The following is a 21,156-nucleotide window of genomic DNA, read 5'->3' on the forward strand; positions in this document are numbered from 1 at the left end:
GTCCCCAAATTCTTAAGCAAAAATCAGAAACCGGTAAGGGGACACAGGGATGCGCGGTAACCTGATCAAAAGACAGAAAACAATACAGTTGGAATATGCTACCCTGTAAAAATGCAGACCAGAGTAGTGAATACGAGAGCCTAGGAGTACTTCTATAATTTAACAACAAATGCGTGACTGCTACCTGTGAAAGCTATTATGAATGGAGATTGGCTCAACCCGAATCTAATCCCACATGGCAACAAATGTGAAAACAAGACCAAGTAATAGTAGTGAAAAAGTATCAGAAAAAATACATATAAGCGTTCCTTACCGGTGCATCTGTGACCGCCATCCATATATAACCCGAAACCAACAAAGTAGTCAATGCACGCAAGAAAACAGTGTGTTTATGTAGAAACCGGATGTAAAAACATGACGCGAACGTCATAATCTTGGTCGACCTTAAAAGTGCAGTGCTCATTTCTACTAGTGCGCTGGCTCAAAGCCTGAATAACGTTGTATGAGCTTGTGAATGGTGAGTGAGTCTCAATCTGCAAACATCAAAGAATAATTTAAGCATATGAAAAATGCATCCGCAAAGAATAAACCTCAAAGTGCAAAGGAAGGGAAAGTGAAACAAGAAGCGCGAGCAAGATGGAGAGGCGGAGCGAGGCGCGTGCTTCGGAGAGTAGTCTGCTCTTTTTCGAAGGACACACTCCTGCTAGTGGCGTGCCCCTGCGCGCTCCCGCAAGGTGTATGCCGCCACAAGCACGAGTGCAGTGCTTAAAAAAGAGCTGAACGACGGCTAAAGGTCTCCTATGCAGGGCATGTGCGCTGCGTAGGCGAGACCTAAAAACACACCCCAAAAAGTGTACAACACATGGAGCCCCTGGGCATGAAGAACGCCACAAGATGTCCAGTGTACCTGTGGAAAAGTCCCCACCTATGAAACATCCATGTGGTTGAATCCTGGTCAGTTCTATCCAAAATCAATCCTCACAATCTGTATTTCATAAAGAAATGTTCAATCCTTTAAAACAAATGTTTTACACCATGAAATATACAATCACACTTAAAACTCCAATCCTGGATTAATGTAAGCATTCTCATAATCAAACTGTATATACATAATACATAAATACCATCTGGGACACTCTCCCAAAACAAATATTATGTAACTCTGTGTTTAAATGTTAGATTGTGCACGAGTCAGGCTCCCACTCAAACCCACTTTAAAACAGGCCAGCCAATGCAATTAGGAAAATACATTAACACAACCGAGATTCCCTAAAATGAATAATTCCTAAAATTAAAACAAACTGCATATCCATCGCACTGACAGCCTAGTAATGCTGCATCTGTGTGGCGTGCTGGATTGTAAATGCTGTGTTTGTATTGTGTGTCTTAAGACCATCCATGTCTGTGACTAGTGTTGCCATCTCAGATGGTTTTAGGTGTCAACCCTGTCTGTAACATCTAAAAATCTAAAACCCCAAGTCTTTACAGGTATAAATGCTTGCTTATGTGAAATATTCAATGCTGGAGCCTGGAGGCGGCTGTTCCATCAGCGGCCACCAGAGGGCGCTCCTCACCTGCTGATGAATCCACTGAACTGCACATTGTATGAAAGGAAAAGGGTTTCCTCTTCCGGGTCAGCGGCGGCAGAGACAGCACTGGCAGCGGCGGTGATATCACTTCCTATCTCTCCTGGTGTGTGCAGCCTGCTGCCGAGGAGGAAGGAGCCCTGTCTGTGGGGGCCGTGACCTTCATCTGCAGACCCTCACAGACCCCAGATCTTCCCCCCTCAGACCCCAGATCTTCCCCCCTCAGACCCCAGATCTGCCCCCCTCCCCCAAGTCCCAGGAGGAGGAGAGAGCCTGGACACGTCTGCACAGGTCTCTGCTCAGGTAGGAGATTGTCAGCACCTTCTGCTGTGTTTGTAGAAATAGACTGAATAATCCTGGAGGGAATCTCTGCAGGAGCCGGGCTGAGCTGGGCTCTTCTAACCGGGGCCCCTGGGGCTGAGCTGGGCTCTTCTATCCGGGGGCCCTGAGGCTGAGCTGGGCTCTTCTATCCGGGGCCCCTGGGGGCTTTCCTTCCGGCCCTGGGGGTGTTTATGGGCATCATGTGTGTTAAAGAGGGGATCTGTGCACTGCTGCACCGCATCTTACTGCACTGTGAGGAATCTGTGTGCACTACTTCTTAATGCACTCTGAGGAATCTCAGCATACTGGACTGTATATTACTGTACTATGGCAAATATGTTCCACTGCATCTTCCTGCCCTGTGAGGAATCCGTGCATGCTGCTCTACAAACTACTGCACTGTGAGGAATCAGTGCCCGCTGCACTGATCTGCACTGCACTATCCATGCATTCTACACCGCATCCCACTGCACTGTGAGACACCTGTGCATGCTGCACTGCTTTTTACTGCATTGAGGAATCTGTCCACCCTGCTTTTTACTACACTTTACGAAATCTGAGCACGCTGCTGTGCATTATACTGCAATATGAGGGATCTGTGCACACTGTGCTGCATCTTACTAGACTTTAAGAAATCTGTGCACGCTACACTGCATCATACTATAATATGAGGGATCTGTGCACACAACACTGCATCTTACTACACTTTAAGAAATCTGTGCACGCTGCACTGCATCATACTGCAATATGAGGGATCTGTGCACACTGTACTGCATTTACTACACTGAGTAATCTGTTCACACCACACTGTTTTTTCTGTGTGACGGCAATATATGGGCTGCACTGCTTTTTGTTGTACTGACGAATCTGTGCACACTGCACTGCTTTTTACTATGCTCTGTGTACACACTTCATTACTTGTAATTGACTATGATAAAGCATTGCATGCTGCTGTTTACTGCACAATGAGATATATGTGCACACTGCACTACTGTTTGCTACACCTTGAAAAATAATAGGACGCTGCACAGCCTTTTACTACTCGAGGAGAAATCAGTGTACACTTCAGTGATGTTTACTGTACTCTGGAATCTGTACACACAACGCTGCTGTATGAGAAATATGTGCACAATGGATTGTGCATTCTGAACTGCTGTTTAATACACTTTGAAAAATCTTTTAACACTACTGAGATTTGTTCTGATCAATTAGTAATGTGTGCGTACCCCACTGCTTTTCTGCTACACTGTTGGAGCACTATTAGCACTATGAGAAATCTGTTATGCCCTTTGGTTTAAAAAATGCCCTTGTCACCTTCCAGAGGTTGGCGAATCAAGTCCTGACTGGGTTGGAGTCCTTTAGTGCAGCTTATCTTGATGATATTGCTGTCTTTAGTTCCACCTGGCAGGATCACCTGATCCACCTTGGGAAGGTTTTAAAAGCCCTGCAAACGGCAGGCCTAACCATCAAGGCATCCGAATGCCAGCTAGGGCAGGGCACTGTGGTGTAGCTGGGCCACCTTGTTGGTGGAGGCCAGGTACAACCTTTACAGCCCAAGAGCCAGGTTATCCTGTACTGGGCATCTCCAACAACCCAGGCCCAAGTCAGGGCATTCCTTGGCTTGACTGGGTACTACAGGAGGGTTGTGAGGGTATATGGGTCCGTTGTGACTCCCCTCACAGAACGCACCTCCAAGAAAATGCCCATAAAGGTAAACTGGACAGTTAGTTGTCAAAAGACTTTTGGCACCCTGAAAGAAGCAATGTGCTCAGCACCAATTCTGAAGCCCCCAGATTATGCCAAGCAGTTCATAGTGCAGACTGACGCCTCTGAGCCAGCGATAGGAGCGGTCCTATCCCAGACCAATGATGAAGGCCAAGACCAACCTGTTGCTTTTATAAGTAGAAGGCGTCTCCCCAGGGAGCAGCGTTGGAGTGCCTTTGAGAGGGAGTCCTTTGCTGTGGTTTGTTCCCTTAGACCATTCTTGTTTAGTACTCACTTCCTAGTTCAAACTGATCACAGACCTCTCAGATGGCTAATGCAAATAAAAGGAGAAAATCCTAAAGTGTTGAGGTGGCCCATCTCCCTACAGGCAGCGAAAATTACTGAAAAAGCATATTCATTTCAATGTTCTGTATTTGCTAACTGTTGCATCCTTCTGCATACCCTGTAAATCAAACAAAGTACAATTTCTATTGCATTTTCAAACTGTTCTATATCCAGTAACTTATTACTGAAAAGTATTTAATGCATACCTGTGCCATGTTTATTTGTCATTTGCTGACTGAGTGTGTACATCAAATGCTTAACACTGTCCTCTGATACTGCCTTACTGCTCGACCAAGCTACCACAATCAGAGAGTAAGGTTCTATCTAACTTTAACCTCTGCCTACCTCTGGGTTCACTTGGTCTCTATACACACTATACCTCATTTTTGTGTAGTATATATATAGCCAGTTTCTTACAATATGGCATTGAGTTTTTTTGCTACAAGTAATGGATGGGACGGAAGTCTATGTAAGGTTTGCTTCCAGAAGCATGAAAGATTTGGAAACACAATATTCTGTGATAGAAAGTGATATGTTGGAAAGCGTTTTGGGTGTCGGCAAGTGTAAGCCATATCTCTTGAAAAGAAAATTTAGCTTGAGGACCGATCACAGACCACTCGTTGCTATTTTGTCTAGAATCCAAATTAAGATCCTCAGCCAGATTATCTATCAAATGATTGGAGTTTTACTGTGATTAAAATTGCAGGATGAAAGAACATTAGAGTGGACTTTCTGTCTAGGTTACCATTAGATTTGTGTTCAGTAGATTTACAGGAAGAAATTGAGGCATGTATCATTGCATAAGTTGAAGATTTGGTCATTTGTTCCAATTTAATGGAATTGTGTGATCGGTTGAGGGAGGATACTGTATTGACCAAGGTCATGAATTTTGGGAAATTTGGGGGGCTGAGGGAAAAAACTTTGGAGAATTCTTTGCAATCTTATTGCAAGGTGGCGGATGAGTTATCTTTGAAAGGTGGATTGTTGGTAAGAGGTGATAAGTTAATTCCCCCAGGATGTTACCACCAAAAGATTATGGAGACAGCTCATGTAGGCCATCTGGCTATGAGCGCCACTAAGAGCAGGATAAGAAATGATTTCTGGCGCCCTGGAGTGGATGTGAGGTAGAAGGATTAGTGAGAAATTGTGCACCATGCTGTTTGAGTGATAAACATTTGGTGACCTCTGTGCCTACTGCTGTGCCTGTTTCATGTCCTGGTAAGGTGTGGCAGAGAGTTGTGGTTGGTTTTTTTCCCCGACCCTTTTCTTGTATTACCTTCCAATATGAGATACTTTATTGTCATGATGGATCATCTTTCCAGGTGGGTGGAAGTACGTGGTATAGTTGAACCCAACACAAACTCTGTGATTCCTTTTGGTTGTGAAGTGTTTGCTAGAGAAGGGACTCTCGAGGAGCTGCTCACTGACAATGGAGTTCAATTGACTTCTTCCACCATGACAGAGATTTTAGGCAAGTGTTGAGTGAAACATTTATGCACGCCATTGTACCACCCTCGGGCCAACTAAAAGTGGAGAGATTCAACAGGTTTCTAGCGGAGTGTATCCAGAGCGCGGTGACATCCAGTGTTGACTGTGAAGTAACTACCAGATATTTAGGGTGGGATTATAGCTGTACACCTCACTCGATTTCTGGTAAAGCACCTTTTACACTCATGAGGGGGAGAAAAGAGGTGTCCCCTGTGTTTCCCTCATTTGATCTCCGGTAAAGCAACTTTTAAACTCATGACTTGGAGAAAAGTGGTGTCCTCGTTGTTTCCCTATTTCGATCTCTGGTAAAGCACTGTTTACACTCATGATGGGGAGGAAAGAGGTGTCCTCGTTGTGTCCTTTCTAAAGTTGATGGGTCAAGGATGTGATGAATATCTACCTCAAGTGATGATGCCGGGAAATTGAGTGGCAAACAGTGTTGCTCGGTGTGAAAGGGACGTGAGGTGTAAGGAAAAATATGTCCAGGAGGTCAAAATCGCAATGATTGATTTGGCACGTGTCAGGAAGACACCATTTTGCTAAGAAATACATCTTCAAAATCTAGAGATCCGGTTAGAGTCATCAAGGTTAGAGGCAATGCTGTTCGTGGTTCGAATGGACAATGGTGAAATATGACAAGAGTGGCTAGACATGGAAAATGTGAGAATGAAAGTCAAAAACATGTAAGTGACAAACAAGTGTCTGTTGCAGGGAATGCTGCAGAGTTCTTGGTTAAGAAGGAGTTCTCGTGTTATCAAAATGCCTAAAAGATGCGCTCTTCTTACATGTTGAGTGGCATCTGGTTAGTTTTTCATATTTACCTTGGGTATTGCTTTTTTCTGGTTCTCTTGGTTGATTTATTGTCCTGTTTTGTGTGTGGTAGTGTCTCTGTGGTTCTGTGTGTGTGTGTGTGTATGTCTGAGTGTGGTGTTAAAAAGGGGCAAAGATGTGTAGCCTCTGAAGATAGGATGCCTTTACTGTTTATTGTTATATGATGTAATACGGCCGTGTACAGACATTGGTCTTGTTGGTGTTCTGTTATAGAATTTTGTTATGTGATGCTTTGAATAGTGTTACAGATGCAAGGATCCGCTGGGCCTTCTACAGCTGTGTAACAACTGGCTCTTCTGGAACTTCTCAGATCTCTACCCCCACCCAACCCCTCCACCTTGTGGATTGGCGTTATTTCCACATGGTTTCTACCCCTCTATTTGGGGGGTTCTTCCCTTTCCTCCCCATGGCCTCCGCATGTTTGCCGCCACTGACCCATACAGTAAATAGTGGTGGGAAGGTAGAGTATATTTGTTTACGAGTTCCACAAAGTTCCTTAGTTTTCCACCTGTTACCCACTCCATAGCACTATCATACCCTTTCTCTCCAACAACCTAGACCAATATCCCTCATGCGAGAGTTGTAGTAATGCCGACAGTGTAAGGTACTTCGCACACGGAACCCTCATTTGTGTTCGCTGCAAGACCCAGGCCCATTGAAATAGCAGGATGTCCAGCAAAAGACCAGATATTTAACGCTTGTTTGAGCATTAGGGCTAATCAATCTAGCCCACAGCATGGTACTGGCGTAGAGAAAGTGTACGCCAGTCTCTATCACGCCCCTCTCCCCCATCGATAATGTCTTCAGTACACTGCCCGTTTTAGGTGCGCCGCCAGGCAATAAAGCTCCAAGTCAGGGACCGCTATCCCACCTCCATCAGTGGGGAGCCGTAGTTTGATTAATGCCAGTCTACGATGTCCTGTGCCTTATATGTGGTATATTAATAGGCTGTTAATCTCCCAAAAGATGGATTTTGTGAGCCAATTTGGGCGAGCTGCAAAGTAATGAAAGAGACTGGGAAGGAAATCCACCTTCACAGTATCACCCTGCCTGTGACTGATAGAGGAAGTATTAGCCAGAAATGTATGGATGTCTGCAAAAATCAGTGCCAGTTGAAGATTGCTCAAGATCGGCCAAGTTGTAGTAAATATGAATGCCCAGGAAGCATAATGTGACTGGTTCCGAGCAGAGATCCTCCCCCATTTCTGGCAGAATAGCGGCTGTTTTCAGAGCGTGTATCAGGAATGCATTTGACTTATCCCAATTCACCTGGACTCTCGACGTCTGGCTAAAATCATCCGAAGCTCTAAATGCGTGATCCACATTTGTGTGTTCTTCACGCTAGTACACTTATAGATCATCCCCGTATAGGGATGTATAGATAGGGTGTTAAGGTGTCAATCACTATTCCTCGATAATGATGGATGGTGCAGAGTGTTAGGGCCAGGGGCTCAACAGCCAAGGCAAACGGCACTGGCGACAGCGGGCAACCCTGTGTGGCAATGGCCTCTGCCCTACATGGTGCTGATATCACACCCCATTTCGGACCGGAGACATCAGGGGCAAATATAGCAGACGTGTCCTTGTGAGGAAGCCATTCCCCAGTCCCATGCTGGCCAGAGTAGTATCAAGAAAGTCTCAGCGCCGATAGTCACATGCTGTCTCTGTGTCAGTGCTGATCACTAGTGCTTTAGGATAGTCCACCAATGAGGTATGGAGCATTTGGCGAATGTTAGGGATCATACAGCGTTTAGGTATAAAAACCCATTTGATCCGTGTGAATAAGATCACCTAGATGGGGGCCCAGTCACCAACAATTTACTAAGTAGTTTATAATCTACATTTAATATGGAGAGCAGTCTATAGGATGGTATCTTATCACTCTACCCTTTTTGTGGAGTGGAACAAACAGGGACTCTCCCTTCATTCGTGGTAGTTCCACCACTGTTTTTGCTGCATTATACAGTGTAGTCAAGATTGGGGGAAGCGAGTTTGCACAAGATGCATAAAATTCCAGGGTCAAGCCATCTGAGCCTGGTACCTTGCCCAGGGCTTTACTCGCCCCCTCACCTCCTGGATTGTGATGTCACCTTCTAGGGATGCAGCCACTACCTGTGTCATTTGCTTCATACTTGCCGATAGAACATAATCCTGCACTGGCTGGGTTGGGTCCACATCAGAGCACCCATGGATGTCAGAATAATAGACAGCAAAGGCCGTGTTAATCTCGGCTTACCTATAACGCTGGTCACCCTCCCCTTGTTGTGTATCTGCAATATTTGGAAACCCTGTCTATCAAGATTGAGCACCCACACTAGTAATCTGCTGGATTTATAACATTCTATGTGTGCACTAGTTTTATATATGCTCACTATTCGTATGCCGTGAGTCTCTCCACTAGTTTTAGGAGTTTTTCGCTTTCTGCTCTCAGTCTGTCATGCAGGACCTGTTCTCACTCCGTCGGTAGATCCGGTTTTATTAAGAGGTGCTCCAAGTGTTTGATCTCAGTGTGACGCTGGGACCGAGTCCCTACTACTGCTGAGATTCTGTGACCACGTACCGCTATTTTGAATGCCTCCCACTCCGTTAGTGGGGAGGAAGTCGTACACGTATTTTCATTAAAGTAATAACTGAACACGTTCTCTAGGGTAGATCTGAAGACTAGGTCATCAGCTTCGCTGTATTGAGCTTCCATGTCGCAGTGCGGGGTCTGGACAGCGCCCAGGCCAGAATCAGTAATAAAGGATGGTCGCAGTATTTTTCACCAGATATTCAACCCTTCTAGCTCTTGCATGTACGCTAGCCGAGCATAAGAAAGCATTTAAGTGTACTGATAGCTTGTGTGTACCCAAGTAATAAGAATCGAAGCCGCCCTCCGAAGTTAAGGTTCTCCAGGTATCAACAAATCCTCAATCGTTAATCCAACATCGAAATGCGTGGGCAGTTTTATGTAGTGGGGATGTGAGCAGTGGGGCTGTGATCTATCTAAAGTTACACCAGCCATGCAGTTAAAATCTCCTCCAAGTAACGTAGGGTGATGAGAAAATTAGGGAGAATAGGAATGATAGTTTGGCCCACATTGGGGGCATAAATATTCACACAGGCTATATCTATGCCATCCAGTTTACCTGTTAATATTACGTAGTGACCTTCTGGGTCTATGATCTCGATCTGTGAGAGGAACAGGGAAGGAAGGATACAAACCAGCACCCCCTAGCAACGGCGGAGTACATGGTGGCAAAGATTTACCCCCCTTCATCGCTTCTGCAGCTCTCGGCCCACAAAGCAGTTCTGTTTGAGGTATCTGTGAGGGATGATGCAGATATACCACCTGCGGTCCCTGTGACCACCCACAATTGTTGTTTCAGGAGTACCCAATTGAGGCGTTTCAGATCTGTGGCAGAATGATATACTTGATGTGAGACCTGATGCGCCATATGATATATTTCCATCTTTGGGAGTCTCAGTCCGCCTGAAGTAGAGCATTGGAGGTTCGGCATGTCCAGTCCGCGTGTCTCACCTTGCCAGAAGTATGTTTTAAGGGCTGCGTCTATTAGGCATAGATCTGATGCCAGGACCAGTATAGTCAGCATGCTGCAAATGTAGTTAAACCTTGAACTACCACCAGGTTCCCAGTTTAGACTCGTCCCCACAGCGACAATTGCCATTTGATCCATTTAGTGAACTCCATGTGCATTTGATCAGTCAGTGGACTCATATTGCCTTTGATCATCATTGGAAAATTGGTAGTAATCAATACTTATAATATTTCATCTTTGTGTCGATTTACCGAAATGGATGTGCACGGAGGGCTTCCCTTGTGGTATAGACCATCAAGGGTAAGACTTCACTTTTGGTCCAGTTCATTTTGTACCTGAAAAATACTGTAAAGTCTGATATGGTGAACGTCGGGGCTGACAGCGAACGTTTTGGAGAGGGTAAAGTGAGGAGTATGATGTCCGCATACAGCTTCATTTTCAGGTCGCCGGCTATGATTTCAGTTTCCCAAATGTCTTCTGTGCAGCATGTGGTGAGTGTGAGGGGCTCTAAGGCTATCAGGAAGAGTGCCACGACCAATGTGCTTCTTTCTCTTTCTTTCCCTTTTGCTCTTCTCCACTTCTTTTCTTGTCTGCCATCTGTTTGTTTTAATCCAAGTGCGCACTTCACATTATGTGTTGTATGCATGCTCAGAATTGAGATTTTCCTAAATGTAAAGATTCAGAAAATCTCAACTATTATGCATTTCATCCCTTGCTTTATCAGCATCCACATTAAACACAGTTATAAAAAGACTACAATTCCCAGGCACCATTGGAATTCATGACTACAGAAAACTGCAACTGGTGCAGCATCATGGCACACTAGATCTCTTAGTTAATCCTACCATGCATGCAGCAAGTCCTCTTCTCTGATCATAGGCATTGAAAACAAGATGCATAGGCTTTTCTATTTTCAGTTTCTATAGGTTCTAAATTGTGTTTTTTTTTCAGTACTTTGCTAACTTTAACTTTTTTTTTGCTCTATAAAAAATCACAGGGCAAGTGACTTTATTTCCTTCTCTTGCTTGTCCCTATTGTAATTTCTAATATCCATCTATCTCCTCCTTACAATTATTTTTTAATTTGTTCTTTCAGGTAATGTTTCAGTGGTTTGCTCACCTCCAAACCTTTCTCATTTCCCATCGATCTCTTTCCAGCAGTCTTGTCCCAGGATGTGCAGGATGGAGGTATGTTTGCATCTCATTATCTCATAAATATTTGATTGCATGTTTTATTCTTGTCAACATCAACAAGAGAAAACTCGTTGAGCAATACTGGTTGCAGGGAGCATCAATTACATAATATATGTGGCATATGTAAAGCACATCATGGTTGGGAAGCATTTCCAGTTACATCAGTGTCAGAGCTAGATCTACTAACCCCTTCCAAGCCTTGGACATAACGGTTACGTCCAAGGTTGTGGCACTCCGGTGCCAAGGATTGAACCATTACGTTCAAGGCCCACTATTTTGAAATCTAGCTGCCCGATGCACTTTTTTCCAGTATACTGACAATTGGCGTGCATGGCGCGCTGACTTCCTTATAGTGAAAGTGAAATTAGCTGATCGGTTCATTTCACTTTCACTGCCTACATGCTCTTGGCACCGCAAGAGGGCGATCCCCTAGCAGGGATCCACCACTAGACACCAGAGAGGGGGGATTGGCTCCTTCGGCAAGAGCCTTTGCTCCCCCATAATAATTTGGCCATATTCAGTCTTTCTGCCCCCCCCGGGGAGGTGGGGCGGAAGGCACACTATACACCAAGGAATCTTTTTTTTTTTTACTTAGGGGTGCGGGCTGCCCAAAATGGGCATTATAATGCCCCAACTGTCACAGAAAGCCAACTAGGCACCAGGGATTATTGTCTTTTTTAATAATAGAGAGGTGGAGGCTGCCCACAATGGGCTTGTCTATGCCCATACCCCAAACACAACAGCGACAGTCTGCTTGCCCCTCTGGGAGGTAGATGGGGATTGTTAGACCTGGCATCCTTGGCGTGGGACTCCCTTTCCATTTTCATTATGCCTCCTACGTGTATGACCTATTTTTGTGCTGGACAAGATGCTCTGAGCACTGTGCCACTGCTGAGCAGTGCCACAGTGCAAGTGCTCCTTCTGATAAATATGACGTCTTATATTCGTATCTGACCCAGTGAAAATGGTAGAGATCCCAGACGAGTGTCCCTGAACTCAGGAGTTCGTAATGCATTCTTTTAGGGGAATGATTTTTAGACTCGGAGCTTGGAAATAGCACTTTTAGAAAGTGACTATTTTCTTACCCAAACCTTGCTGTGTGCTGCCGAAGATGTGTGGTCAGATGTCTGGGAAAAGTGACAGGGTCGAGGCCGTCTCCAGAGCCTGGTGTTAGCTGGCTGCATTTAAATGGGAGGGGTGGCGTAGTTTCCGTTGAGCATCCTGCCTTCCACAGTGCCGGCCCCACTTCCCGCTGAGCGTCTGGGGACCCTGCCTCCCTCCTTCAAAGGAAAGAGGTGTCATCTGGCAGGAAACACCCACAACAAGGACCTGGGTACCGATGAACCCCCTGCCGGATCAAACAACTTCAAAAGACCCCTTTTGCCCTACATCTAGGGGCCTTTTTGGCTGTAGTTTAGATTGCTTTGGACTAAGAAGAGCCCTGCTGAATTTGTCGCGGCTCACACCCTACGAACCGTACCTCCTGTACGCATCACATCTTATCTGTTGAGCCCTGCTGACATTGTCGTGGCTCACACCCTACGAACCGTACCACCTGTATGCATTGCATCGCATCTGACAAGCCCTGCTGACTTCATCGCGGCTCACACCCTACGAACCGTACACCCGTACGCATTGCATCGCATCTGACGAGCCCTGCTGACTGCGTTGCGGCTCACACTCTACAAACCGTACCTCCTGTATGCATTGCAACGCAACTGACGAGCCCTGCTGACTTCGTCGCGGCTCACACCCTACAAACCGTAACTCCTGTATGCATTGCATCGCATCTGACGAGCCCTGCTGACTTTGTCGGGGCTCACACCCTACGAACCGTACCTCCTGTACGCATCGCATTGCACATCTACAGCCCAGCAGTATTTTAGCGCGGCTCGTACGCCTCGTACCGACATCTACAGCCCAGCAGTATTTCAGCGCGGCTCGTACGCCTCGAGCCAAACATCAAGTGCGCCTCGTACCAACGTCTCAGTCCAGCAACTTCTCATCGCGTTTCCCCAGAACCGACTCATACTATCGAACACATCATACCAGATGATTCCACATCACACCCCTGTCGACTGTGAGTATCCGAGTCGCCCCAGCCACTCGAAACCGAACTGAACTGAGTCTTGTTGCAACGCACTTACAATCATCTTTTTCTTCTAACTTATTGTGGATTCTTTTTTACCGTTATTGGCCTGATGATAAAGATTATATAAAGAACACTATATTTTCATATACAACTGGTGTGGTGTCCATTTGTAGAGTGTGAAGATATTACTGTACATGGTCATAAATGCGTCATGCCTTTCCTCGAAGATAAGTCTAACCACTCGGTAACACTACTAAGGGGGTAACCTTCTACCCTAACTAGAGGAGGTGGGTCCCTGCTTGGTCAGAAGTAACTTCCTCTGCCAACCAGAGACAGCCAAATCTAACAGGGATTATTACCCCCGATCAGCCCCCCCCAGGTGGGCAGAAAGCCCACTAGACGGCAAGGTTTTTCTCCCCTCTCTGAAAGAGGTGTGGGGGCTTCCCAGAATGGGCATGCTAATGTCTCTACACCCCAAAACTAAAGGGACAGTCTTTCTGTCCCTCCTTGGGGCAGATGGGGGTTATTACCCCTGATCTCCCCCCGGGGGGGGCCCACTAGACACCAGGGATTTCATTTTTATTAGAAAAGAGGGATGGGGGGCTACCCACAATGGGCAAAGCCATGCCCCCATTCACAATTATAAAAATAGAAGTCTTTCTGCCCCTCCTCAGGTTTACTTGAGGGTACTAGCCCCAGCTATGCCCCCATGGGGCAGAAAGCCCACTAGGCCCCAAGGATTTCTTGTTTTTAATATGTATGCCAATGCCCCCACCTCCAAACAAAAAATGGGATAGTCTTTCTGCCCGCCTTTAGGGGGCAGAAGGGGGTAATTGCCCTTGATTTGCCCCCGGGGGCAGGAAGCCTATTAGACACCAGGATTTGTTTTAATAAAAGATGGGTGCGATGCTAATGCACCCTCCCCCAAAGGGGCAATAGCCCCTGATCTGCTCCCTGGGGTGCAGAAAGCCCACCAGGAACCAGAGAAATGTTTATAGGCTTAGGCTGGGCCGGTCCCCTTTTCTTGTGAACAAATCTGTGCTGCTTCTGTCCCCCTCCACACTCCTGGGGGCAGATCAGCAATATTTTTAGGCTAATCTGCTGAAAACCTCTAGACACTAGCTTCTGTGTGTGAACTGGAGTGCGGCTGATGGTCGGTGTTTACTGGCGTTTGGCTGACTGTGTGTGAACCTGCATTTTGCTGGTGGTGTGTGTGGGCTTGCGCTTAGCTGGCAGTGTGTGTGAACTAGTGCTTGGTTGGCAGTGTGCGTGGATTGTTGCTTGGCTATCGGTCTGCATGGATGGACCATGTCTTGAGGTGTGTGCGTGGACTTCAGCTTTGCTTGTGGTATGTGTGGGCTGTCACTTGGCTGGCGATGTGCGTGGACGTTGTGTTGCTGACGGTGTACATGGATGGTGCTTGGCTGCTGCTGTACATGGATGGTGCATGGTTGGTGGAGTGCATGGATGGTCCTTGGCTGGGGGTGTGCATGGATGGTGCTTGGCTGGTGGTGTGCATGGATGGCACTTGGTTGGTGGTGTGTATGGATGGTCCTTGGTTGGTGGTGTGCATGGGTGGTGCTTGGCTGGTGGTGTGCATGGATGGTGCTTGGCTGGGGGTGTGCATGGATGGTGCTTGGCTGGTGGTGTGCATGGATGGCATTTGGTTGGTGGTGTGTATGGATGGTCCTTGGTTGGTGGTGTGCATGGATGGTGCTTGGCTGGTGGGTTGCATGGATGGTGCTTGGCTGGTGGTGTGCATGGATGGTGCTTGGCTGGTGGTGTGCATGGATGGCGCTTGGCTGGTGGTGTGCATGGATGGTCCTTGGCTGGTGGTGTGCATGGATGGTGCTTGGCTGGTGGTGTGCATGGATGGCGCTTGGCTGGTGGTGTGCATGGATGGTCCTTCGCTGGTGGTGTGCATGAATGGTGCTTGGCTGGTGGTGTGCATGGATGGTGCTTGGCTGGTGGTGTGCATGGATGGCGCTTGGCTGGTGGTGTGCATGGATGGTGCTTGGCTGGTGGTGTGCATGGATGGTCCTTGGCTGGTGGTGTGCATGGATGGTGCCTGGGTGGTGGTGTGCATGGATTGTGCTTGGCTGGTGGTGTGCATGGATGGTGCTTGGCTGGTGGTGTGCATGGATGGTGCTTGGCTGGTGGTGTGCATGGATGGTCCTTGGCTGGTGGTGTGCATGGATGGTCCTTGGCTGGTGGTGTGCATGGATGGTGCTTGGCTGGTGGTATGCATGGATGGCGCTTGGCTGGTGGTGTGGGTTGCGTGAAACCTCCAGCGTTTTGCTACCCAGAAGCTCCTGCAAAACGTCAATTTAGATAAAAAGTCACACTTTCCTCACATTTCTGTGTGGAAAAGTTGTGGGATCACCGTGACGGCACAGATTTCCCACCACCCAGCGTACTCCTCGGTTTCCTGATAAAAATGATACTTCAATTGTGTGGGCGCCCAAAACAGAGAACTTAAAAACTTATAAAATGAAACACTGAGGGGGACCAAAGAGGGTCCAAAAGGGCAGTTTTTTATATAAGTTATTAGGCTGACTCTGCTTTGGGCACCCACACAAGTGAGGTATCATTTTTATCAGGAGACTGAGGAGAACGCTGGGTGGTGGGAAATGTGTGCCGGGCAGTGATCTCACAAACTTGGCACACAGAAATGTGAGGAAAATGTGACCTTTTAGCTAAATTTGAGCTTTGCAGGGGATTCTGGATAAGAAAACTTTGGGGGATCCATGCAAGCCTCACATCCTTAGACTCCTCCAGGTGTCTAGTTTTCAGAAATGTCTATGTTTAGTAGGTTTCCATTGATGGCTGCAAGCCAGGGCCCGAAAACGCTGGTGCTCCCAATCTATCACAAAACAAACTATTTTTGTGAAGGGAATTTTGTTACCAAGCCCTCACACATTTCCTACCACCCAAAGTTCTCCCAGCTCTCCTGATAAAAATGCTACCTCACTTGTGTGGGAAGGCTAAGGGCCTGCAACAGGGAGGGTCCCAAAACACATTGTGAATACATCAAAATTATTTATCACAAAATTACCTTGTTTTCCAAGGTGGGCAAGTGCATTTTTGGTCCCTGGCTCTGTGGCTATCTAGGGAAACCTACCAAACTCAGACATTTCTGAAAACTAGACACCCGGGGAGTCCAAGGATGTGTGGTTTGCATGGGTTGCCCAAAGTTGTCTTACCCAGAATTCCCTGCAAATCTCAAATGTAGCTAAACAATTAAATTTTTCTCACAGTTCTGTGTGGGTACACCATGCTGGCACAAATTTCCTACCACCCGGCATTCCTCGCAGTCTCCCAATAAAAATGATGCTTCACTTGTTTGGGTGGCCAAGGGTCTGCGACTGGGAAAGGCCAAAAACGTAGAGACTGAGAAAATAGCACAGCAAGCTCTAAGCACCCTATTTTTTTTTTTTTAGGTGATTCTGCATTGGACACCTAAATAAGTGAGGTATCATTTTTATTTTTTAAGGGGCACTCTGGGTGGTAGGAAATCTGTACCGGCATGGTGATCTCAAACAGAAATTTGAAGATAATATAATTTTGATTAGCAAAATTTGAGGTTTGTAGGGGATTCTTGGTAAGAAAATATTGGGAAATCCACACAAGCCACACCTCCCTGGACTCTCCCAGGTGTTTTTTTTTTACAAATGTCTGGGTCTGGTAGGTTTCCCTAGATGGCTGCCAACCCTGTGACCAAAAGCGCAGGTGACTCCCTCGCAAAACCATATCTTTTTGTGATCAATAATTTTGAAGTCTCCACAGTACGTTTTGGGCAATTTCCTGTTGCTATGTTTCCCTTCGTGCCGGCTGAACTAGGGTCCAAAATCCACAGGTAGGCACGTTGCGAAAGAAGGGTCAGTTTTCCTTGCAAAAAATTATGTAACCACATTTCTTTTATTATGGACCGTTTCCTGTTGCGGGCTCTAAACCTACCCACATAAGTGGGGTACCAATTTTATCGAGACACTTGGTGGAATGCTGGGAGGTTGGAAGTTTGTGGCTCCCCACAGATTCCAGAACTTTCCATCACAGAAATGTGAGGGAAATGTTTTTTGTTTTACAAAGTTTGAGGTTTGCAAGGGATTCTGGGTAACAGAACCTGGTGATAGCCTCACAAGTGCCCCCATCCTGGATTCCCATGGTTGTCTAGTTTTCAAAAAATATCCATGTTGCATTTTGACCCATTTCCTGTCACGGGCACTAGGCCTACTCACACAAGTGAGGTACCGTTTTTATCGGTAGACTTAGGGGAACCCAGAATAGTAGAACAAGTGTTATTAGCAGCTATTTTTTTAGGAATTTCTGCCTTCGAATATATAACACAGTGGGTAAAAAAGACATTTTGAAAAATGCCCCTTAATTCACATGCTGGCATTGCTACCCACAAATTCAGAGATGTGCAAATAACCACTGCTTCAAAACTCCTTATCTTGTTCCCAATATGAGAAATATCTACGTTTCTTTGATACCTATTTTTCTCTCTTTATATTTTACCAAATGAATTGCTGTCTCCCCGGTACCCAATGAATGACCATTGCAAGGTGCAGCTCATTTATTGGCTCTGGGTATCTCGGGTTCTTAGTGGACCTTCAAGCCTGATATATCCCCGCTTCCAGAAGGGTCCTGCGAATATAACGGTATATTGCTTTAAAAAATCTAGCATAGTTAGAAGAAGTTACAGATGACAATGTAGGCACAAATGACTGTTGTTTTGAACTCATTTTCAATATATTTTATTTCAACTGTTACTTTCTATAGGAAAACCTTGAAGGATCTACACAATTGACCTCTTGCTAAATTCAGAATTATGTCTTTTTTTCATGAATCTATTGCTTTCCGGGATCCATTATTGGTTTTACACCCATTTCTACCACTAACTGGAAGGCGGTTGAAAGCACAAAAAATAGGAAAATAGCTTATTTCCTAATAAAATGCCAAAACCTTGTAGAACATTTTGGTTTTCTGACAAATATTTGCCTGTTCGTGAAAGCTGGGAAGATCATGATTTTAACCAAAAAAGGGAGTGGCACAGGGGGACAAAAGGCCTGGCAGCGAGGGGGCTAAGGTAAAGGGTGACCACAGGGCAAGGAGGATGGTGAGGACTATGAAACAGGCCGATCCTAATAGCAGACAGTGCGTCAATAAAACAATACATTATAAGGAAGTAGGATGTAAGGGGGAGGCTGCCGGGAACACTTAAGTGTAGATCAACATAATGTCTAATCCATGCAATCTGTCAGCGCGGCTCCAAGCCCCACTGTCCACAGGGGAACAGAGATCACATGAACAGGAGGATATACACCATACTTGGGTACAATTGTACATGCATCAACTCACACAGGCTGCAATGGCAGGCCTGTAGTCAGAGTTAGGAGGGACCCTTATGGGTGGCATAACACATGGTGCAGCCTATGGGGGTCCCCTGGAATACCTAGGCCCTAGGTACCTAGTACCATATACTAGGGACGTACAAGGGTACACCAGCAGCCAATTAGGAATGTACCAAGGTACTCACCATAGCCAATTTAGGAAGGAAGCACAGTGACTGGGGCCCTGATTAGCAGGATCTCAGTCAGACTCGTCAGAAAAACAGTATGACACCAGCACAAAGTGGGGGTAGCCATGAAAGCAGATCCTACTTTCCCACCCCATCTCCCCACTCCTCTAGAGAGTAGCATGTGTAGTGTATTGTCCTCTGCTCGTGCACAGTGCAGGGGAGTATGCAGCCACCTCTTAGTGTCCGGCACAGGCCGCTTTCCAAGACATTGCTATTTGTCACTTGAAAAGTACGTATGCAAGGTCTATGAACCCGTGTACGTGTTTGCCCCCTCTTTGCTTTAGGGTGAAGGCCTAGCAGGCAGGATTCAGGGGTAGTTGACAGTGTATGATCTGCAAGTTCTGCTATGGTGGCTGTAACCTTGAGCCATGACACCTGTAGTGGTGGGCACTCCCACACCATATGTTAGAAACCAGCATCAGCCAGTTTACAGCACGGACACTCTGGTGTCGAATCAGGAAACGCGCTCTTGATGCGGTGGGGGGAGAGTTAACTGTAATGTGTGTAGTTAAATTGAGTGAATTGGAATCGAGGGTTCCAGGACACTTGGCTAACATGTTGTAGCACCTGTATGCATGACTTGAGCGGTTGCGGGAGCACAGCGTTCATCTAGCCAATGCCGTCCCCTGTGTGCAGCTGGTGAAAGGTTGATTGTCGGCATTTAAAACACCTTCTCGTTGCTCTGTTCTCCAAACAATCGTTAAAGATTGGCTGAGGTGGAGTGCTCAGTGCTGTGTTATTGGAAGCCAACATCCTACTTTCCGCTTCTATAGCTCAGAATATTACTGAGCTATAAATGTTTTATTTCTGAGAGATCTTGGCCTGCACACGCTCTACATGTCATAGAGGAAAAGCTTCTGAGGAATTATCACACACGCTGCTAGTTTCAGGCTCTTCGATCAAAATGCTGTAACAATCTACTATCTCGCCGCCTCACCTATCACTCGTTGACTCTGTCCCTGCCTTGGACCGGTAGGGAGCGCAGCTTCTTTTAGATTAGGTTTGTGCTGTACAAATACCACATGCATAGCACCTTTTTCAAAGGAAGAACACTTTGGTGACAACAAACGTTGCTGCAGTAGAACGCAGTTGAGATAGTAAAGAACCTTGGTGGCATGCTGCACACGTTGGATCATTTGGCGGTGCATTTCACACTGTGCCTATGGCATTTTGTGTGTATTTGAAAAGCAGTGCTAAGCTTGTGGCCCTTTGTGAAAGCTGTGTAGGGACTGTGTCATTGTCAGGCATGTGTGAGAGTCGCAGAAGGCACTTTATCTTTATCTTATGTGCAGCGTGCGCTGTTCTGGCGCATTCTCCATCTTGTGTAAACAATGAGCGCACCTCAGTATTGTTCCATTAAATGTGGCCGCAGTGCTTTGTACAGGTGATATTGAATTGCATGAGTAGGAGGAGAGACCCATGAAAAGTCATGGGAATTACATGGTTAGAAAATGTTGTTTGCAGGTTTTGTGCTGGAAAAGGAATGTTGAAAGCAGGTCTATGCATGTGAGGTGCAGGTGAATACATTTGAGAACAGGCCCTTCCTTGTATGGAGGGCAGCAGAGATGTAGGAGATATGGACAGAGCAGTTTGACTTAAGAGATGTTTTTAAGATTATTTCGGGTGCTGAGCAAGATCCAGAGGTGAAAGGGTGCTAACAGGCTTTGGCTTTGGAGCTCCATCTGTGCTCTTGCTATGCTTATACACCACAGCTCTCAACTAGTGTGCCACCAGGCTGGTGTGCTATCTCAAGCTCTAAAGTTAGAGGTGGGACAACTAAACCACAGAGCAGCCCAGCTCAATCTCCTCGTCCAGCTGGGAATTCCCACCCCAGTGGATAATACTGACAAACTTAAAAATATTTGAGAGAAGTAAAACCACAAAGTAAGTTACAATCATTAAACTGCTGCTCTGCTGCATATTGTGGGTGTAGTGGATGAAGCCAGGCATCTCTGTGAGCAGTAATATTTGATTTATGGCGCAACATCCTGATGTCCACCCTTCTGTCTCGAGTCTTCCTGATCCATCTCCCATCTCTTACTCAAAGAGCTGTTCTTGTTTTACAAAACCTTGACCATACGCATCTACCTAAAGCTGTAACTAGTGTATGAGTGCTATGTGAGCGCCCCTTTTTTTTACTTACTTACTCATGAACACCTTTGCTGAAATAAGTAAGATGTTACTTATTCCTTATTCAAAGCAACTTTTATGTAAATTCCTGTGTATGGTTAAATATGCCTTCATAAGTTTCAGAAATGGTAATCAAGAGATATTTATACAATCAATTAAAAATTGTATATGCACATTCCGTTATGTTTCCCTTTAAGTAATTTTAAATCTTTTTACATCCGACAGAAAACAATCTTTGATTGTACGAAATGTTTCAAAATAATGAAGATAACACTGTAAATCTACAAAGACGAAGTCCGAAATATTGAGTTCCAGTATTCAGAAAAACATAAGTGCCGTCAGAGCC

The 21,156-nt window shown here is 45.9% G+C and overlaps 1 long non-coding RNA gene across 1 annotated transcript; it reads left to right on the forward strand.

The window, feature by feature from the left end:
- Positions 1-1,770: 1,770 nt before the first annotated feature.
- On the forward strand, positions 1,771-21,144 carry LOC144806154 (uncharacterized). Its single transcript, XR_013605703.1, has 3 exons — positions 1,771-1,889; positions 10,910-11,001; positions 21,036-21,144. It is a non-coding gene; the product is annotated as an uncharacterized LOC144806154 (long non-coding RNA).
- The last annotated feature ends 12 nt before the right edge of the window (positions 21,145-21,156 follow it).

Source organism: Lissotriton helveticus (genome assembly GCF_964261635.1).
Source record: "Lissotriton helveticus chromosome 1_1 unlocalized genomic scaffold, aLisHel1.1 SUPER_1_unloc_5, whole genome shotgun sequence".
Taxonomy (NCBI): Eukaryota; Metazoa; Chordata; class Amphibia; order Caudata; family Salamandridae; genus Lissotriton; species Lissotriton helveticus.